Genomic DNA, 6,000 nt, shown 5'->3' on the forward strand with positions numbered 1-6,000 from the left:
GAGTGGGATCCTAGCCTGCACCTTCTCTTTCTTACTAAAAAGCATTAGATGACGGCTTTAATTTACCAAAGCTATAATAGGCAATGGAAGCTAATATCTATGGGCCCATCTGGTGCCAATTACAGCATATGGAAGATTGCAACTTGTAATGTCAGAGGAATAAATGGTGAAGAATATGAATTAAAAAGTGAAATGAAAGAAAGAAAAATGGATATGTTGTATTTTTGTAAAACCAGAGAAAAGAAAAAGATATAATAAATCCAAATTAAAGTGGTCTGATTTTGTGGAGTAGTCTGGATTATTACAGGGAGAGAAGGATTTAGGTTTAATTATAAATGAATGGGCTAAAATGTATGTCAGAAGATATGAACTGGTGTCACGTAGGCTGTTATGTATGTGTAATGGTATGTGGGAAAGACCCTGGGAGACCAAGCGAAGAGATGATACCTAGGCAATGGCCAGATAAGAGAAGGCATAACCCGCAGCTGCATAATGGGTTGAGGTAGAGGCTCAAAAGGGATCCTCCCTAAGTCCTCAGGCTGTAAAGGAGACAGCGGGAGATTTGTACTTTCAGACTTGCAAGATTCTGTTTATGTAGCCTTACAATAAAGTAGAACTAGCTCATCTGATTGTGTTTCCTGTCTGAGAAGGCTGACAGTATGCATGTGCAATTAGGAATCCATAGTTAGTGACAGCTGCATGCTATGTTCCAGTGAATAGTTATATGGAAGGACCAGAGATGAGTCCTGGGAAAAATTGTGCAACAATCTGAATGAATGTGATCCAAGGGGAGGGGCAGGGAGAGATTCTACTAGGTGAAATAAATGGATGAGTGGGAAGAAGATAAGAGAATACAAAGAAGTGACTGGGTTCTTCAGAGACTGAAGAATGAACAAACATTTTGACTGTTTGGTGACACTGAAAGAATTAATAACTGTGACAAGGAGGTTCTGAATGTGGGACATTACCATTTTTGGGTAGTGTCAAGAATGCCTCTTGGGAAAAGATGGTTATACAAGGAAAGGGAAAAAACCCCAATAGAATGAAGATAAAGTGAATGTAAAGGAAAAGGATAAGGAAGCAGGTTGGAACCAAGTGAAAAGAATTACATTACAGAGTGCCCCACAAGTGTGAGGAGTTATGTTAATAGGAAGTATGAAAAAGGGATGCTTGATGGGATAATACTAGAGGAAAAGACTAAAAAATGAGAAAAAAATGCATATAACAGTATATTTTGTTTCAAACATGGATCAAAACATTCTGTCCCATAAGTTATGCTGAACTACTTCAGACGGGGCAATATTTTTTTCAGGAAAATAATAATAATAATAATAATAATAATAATAATAATAATAATAATAGGAGGAGGAGCAGGAGCAGGAGCAGGAGCAGGAGCAGGAGCAGGAGCAGGAGCAGGAGCAGGAGCAGGAGCAGGAGCAGGAGCAGGAGGAGAAAAGCACAAAATATAAAGATCTTCAAATAGAAGTAGAACAACTATGGCAAAAGAAAGCAAAGATAGTACCAATAGTTATAGGTGCCTTAGGTGCAATCCCAAAACATCTGGAGCACCACTTGAAGAGAAACTTTGCTATTGTTCCTTGAAAGTATGAGAAAGCATGCCCTTCAGGAATTCTGAGAAAATACACTTAGCTGGCGTTCTGAGAGGGAGAGCTGTTCAGTCAGGCATCCTGCTGAGTTGCGGTTTCCGCTTGTTTAGCATTGCTGATTGAAATGGCAATCTCCTTGGGAAAAGGATCCTTTCTTATTTAATCAAGGGGGCCTCCGGTAAAAGGTCAGTCTGAAAAGAGTATACACCTGAAAAGGCTGGTGCTTCCTGCAGGCTGGTGCTTCCCATTGTATTTTAATTTTTGTGCTGAGCTCATTCTAATTGTAATTTTTTAACTTTTTACCCTGGCTACAGTGGGAAGACTGAAGGAAGAAGACAGTATGGTGGAGGGAAGATGTCCTTCTCACAGAAAGCAAAGATAGTACCAATAGTAATAGGCACTTTGGGTGAAATTCCAAAACATCTGGAGCACCACTTGCAGACCATCGGCATTGACAAAATCACCACCAGTCAATTGCAAAAGGCAGCTTTACTTGGAACAGCTTATATCCTGCAACGATACCTTTAACACCATCAAACAACAAGATCTGCCTATCTCAGGTCCTTGGGAAGGACTCGATAGGTAAATAAAAATGCCAAATCCAGTCTAAACATCTGGCTGACTGTGAACAACAATAATGATATAATCTATTAAATTTATATGATGTCCAACTCCCAGTGACTCTGGATGGTTATTCCCAGTGTCTTTGGACAGCATATACCAGTTTAGATTATATGTACAAAGCAAAGTCTGAATGGAACCAAAAGTGATTGTATATGGAAGTTGGGTAGTGCTGCTATGCATTGTAATCACTCTCCCCTCATCTACTCAGCAGTTCCTTCCCCACATAGCTTACCCCTCTGCTGGACCCCTACCTCTTTCTTCCCTTCTCTCCTTCCTCTCGGCTGCCACTACTGCTGCCCATGTTGCCACATGGTATCCTTGCCCATCCCTGGCCTTCCTGGAGACTTCCCTTTCCTCCTTCTGGTGAGCTCCCACTGTTGCTGCTGCTGATGTCCCAGCAGTAGATCAAGTTTCTTAAATTAATGTCTTAATGCTTTCAGATTTTTCAGAAGTATCATCAATAGAATGGCATCTGCAATCCAAACAATATGACATTTTCCATTATTAAGGAGGAAAGTATAAAATTACTTAATGGTAAAACTACATAATGAAAACCTGAACGCCACGTTACACAGAAAACGTGCCAATCACCATGCATATCTACACGCTTCCAACTTCTACCCAGAATACACCATCAAATCTATCTCCTATAGCCAGGCTCTGCACTACAAGTGCATTTGTTCTGACCCACTTGACAGAGATTCTCAACTGATGGAATTAAACCAGGCATTCAGGAGATTGAACTACCACCCAACAAGATCAATAGACAAATCAATAGAGCCAGGTTGATTCCCACAGAGAACCTATTAAAAGATAGACCACAAAAACAGAACAAACTCCACTGGTTGTCACCTACAGCTCACAGTTCAAACCACTCAAATGCATTATTAACAAGCTACAATGGACAATGACACTGCACGTTCTTGGGCAGTGGATGACAGGTCCATACTTGGTTACAGACAACCACCCAACCTGAAGCAGATTTTAATGAGCAACAAGAAACAGGATAATGATGTTAATATGCAACAAACTCAGATGTCTACTTTGCCCCCATCTCTATACCACAGCACCATCACAGACCCCAACAGGTACAGAGACAAGATTAGAGGTGCCTTCACATACTCTTCCTCTAATGTGATATATACCATGATTTACCAGTAATAGATTCTATGTAGAACGAACTGCACAATTATTGTGCAAAATAATTAAAGGGCACAAGTTTGACATCATGACTCAAAACAAAGGCAAAGTAATATCAAAGTATTTCTACCTCCCAGGATGCTCTATTGCAGACCTCAAAGTGACCATCTTGGAAAAACAAGACCATATCGGCAACACTGAATAAGAAATCATGGAATTTACATACATCAACAGGTTTCAGGCAATTTTAAAATATCTCAGCAAGCACAATGTTTTTTTTTAAGACATTACAATTGTTAATTGGTATTGTACTTGTAATCTGTCTCACATGCAAGCTGCATCTGCATATCCAATCTCTCTTCCCTTCTTCCCCCCTACTCCAATTTAAATCCTACATGCAACTGATGAAGTAAGCTACCGAACACAAAAACGTATGCCTTTTATTAAAATGGTTAGTTGAAAAGGGTGCTAACAGATTCCTTCTGATTTTAAGGGGGAGAGAGTTGGAGTGCATTTTTTTGAGTGCACAACATGGGGTAGTTGAATGCCAACATTGTCCACGAGGGGGAGGGAAGAGGGGAGCAAACGACCAAATGTGTGTGATGAAATCATCATGCAGATGTCACAATGTACTGTACATCCTTGCTTCTGATCTCAGGACACACATTTGTAATGGCAGGGTTTGCACAATGTCCCCACACATATGTCATCATTTTGGCATCACTGTGCTTTCCTGCAGTTGCCAGTTCTCTTTGTATTTCTCAAGGTGACATACACTGAGATATTCTATTTCCTCAACACTGGGTGAGGTAAGACTGGACTAAGAAATGGTGAATTTCCCAGGATACAAACCAGGGAATAATTGGTCAAGTCTGGAGTGGAACTTATGCCTCATTGCACAGGCATCCAAGGGCAGAGGTGTGGGGAACAAGTGACAAAACATTTGTCATGATGCAAGCCTGTGACTTATGAAGTTTCACCCAACATTGGGACACAAGTGGAGCTTGCCTCATGATATCACAACACTTGTTGTGTTCTTTATTTCTTTTCCCTGGGGTTAGTAGCAATGCCTAAGCCTACCTAGCCCAAATCCAGCCCTCTGGCTTTGTCCCAGTTTGAGATGTCATCCGGGTCTTCCACAAGTAATAGTAAAAGTTCCACATATCCTTTTTAAGACAAATCATTTTCTGGAAAGCTGCTTAAATGCTCCTAAGATCATAAATAGTATCGTTTTCCTAGTAAGTGACATTTTCTTTCAGGGACCACTAATCACCTAACTTGTAGGCTATACAGCAGCCAAGGCTTCAACTAATTTTTGTTAGTATAACAGCCTGGATTATATTCAACTCTGTTAACATGCAGATGATATAACTGACTTCTCTTCTATTGTTCCTTTGCCAAAGGACCTTTGCTTCATACTATAACATAAACATCTGGAATTCATAGTCCCCCATCCTCCCGAAATGGAGGACTGACAAACAAATCTCCTCCTTCTCCTCCTTCTGAGAATTGGTATCACGACCTCAAACCACTTTCTTCACCTCCAATTTGCATGTCTGAAGGCTCTCCACCTAACTAGATAGACTAATTAAGACATATTTCGCAAATCACCTACATTCCTCACTCTTTCACCTCAACTGTCCTGATGAAGAATTCCTGAAGGCCAAAAGCCTGCAGCTACTTTGTGAAACCAATGAAGGTGCTGCTTTTACAGATGTTGAGTTAGGTTACCCCGTTGCATGCATATTCAGTGCTGTTACAGGAAGGAAGGAAGGAAGGAAGGAAGGAAGGAAGGAAGGAAGGAAGGAAGGAAGGAAGGAAGGAAGGAAGGAAGGAAGGAAGGAAGGAAGGAAGGAAGGAAGGAAGGAAGGAAGGAAGGGAGGGAGGGAGGGAGGGAGGGAGGGAGGGAGGGAGGGAGGGAGGGAGGCAAGGCAAGGCAAGGCAAGGCAAGGCAAGGCAAGGCAAGGCAAGGCAAGGCAAAAACAACACCCCAGAAAACCATTTTTTCTCACAGCAAGTTGGTTTCTTTTATTTCTTCCATATTAAAAATAAAATGTCATAAATTCTTGTTTTTCCAACCAGATAGTAAACATAATGCAAATATAACATGCAAGATACAGTCATTGGTATTTTTCAGTGCAGAAATAATGGTTCACCTGTCTGTAGGCACATTTCGGCAGGCATTGATGCTTTTCTTAAATGAACATTTCATTATGCCCTTTTTGTTTGGGGAAAGTCCAACATCTATAGTTAGGCATAGAGCAAGAACACTTGCCTTAATCTTCTTGGCATAAATGGGGTAGTCTGTCATCTCTAGGGAGTGCATGATTCCTCACATCCTTCCAAAATGTTTTCTGTTTGATAAAGCTTGCTTAGCTCCAATTTTGTCATCTAGCACTGAGACCAAGGATGTGTTAGCCTCTTGGGGAATAATTTTTAGAACTTAGAAAAGTTACTGTTTGATTTTGTTTTAAATGCTGGGAGTCATTTATCCAATAATCAATCTCTTTCTCTCTCTCCCCCCCCCCCTCTCTCTAGAGAGATATGAAAGCATCCAAAACATCTGGAGAAGCAGATGTAAGATATTCAGATTAACAGGAGTCCTATTTACATGAAGTTTCATAAGGTT

At 40.7% G+C, this 6,000-nt stretch overlaps 1 long non-coding RNA gene across 1 annotated transcript in view; it reads right to left on the bottom strand.

Annotated features, from left to right (window-relative positions):
- LOC148216537 (uncharacterized) overlaps positions 1–5,558 on the bottom strand; it is a 103,143-nt gene extending 97,585 nt beyond the window's left edge. The window contains exon 1 of the long non-coding RNA XR_015795232.1: positions 5,528–5,558. This is a non-coding gene — a long non-coding RNA (uncharacterized LOC148216537). The remainder of the gene's footprint in view (positions 1–5,527) is intronic.
- Positions 5,559–6,000: the final 442 nt, after the last annotated feature.

This window comes from Python bivittatus, unplaced genomic scaffold (genome assembly GCF_059951505.1).
Source record: "Python bivittatus isolate LINGU-HERP-01145 unplaced genomic scaffold, Pbiv_v1 ctg000200_np1212, whole genome shotgun sequence".
NCBI lineage: Eukaryota > Metazoa > Chordata > Lepidosauria > Squamata > Pythonidae > Python > Python bivittatus.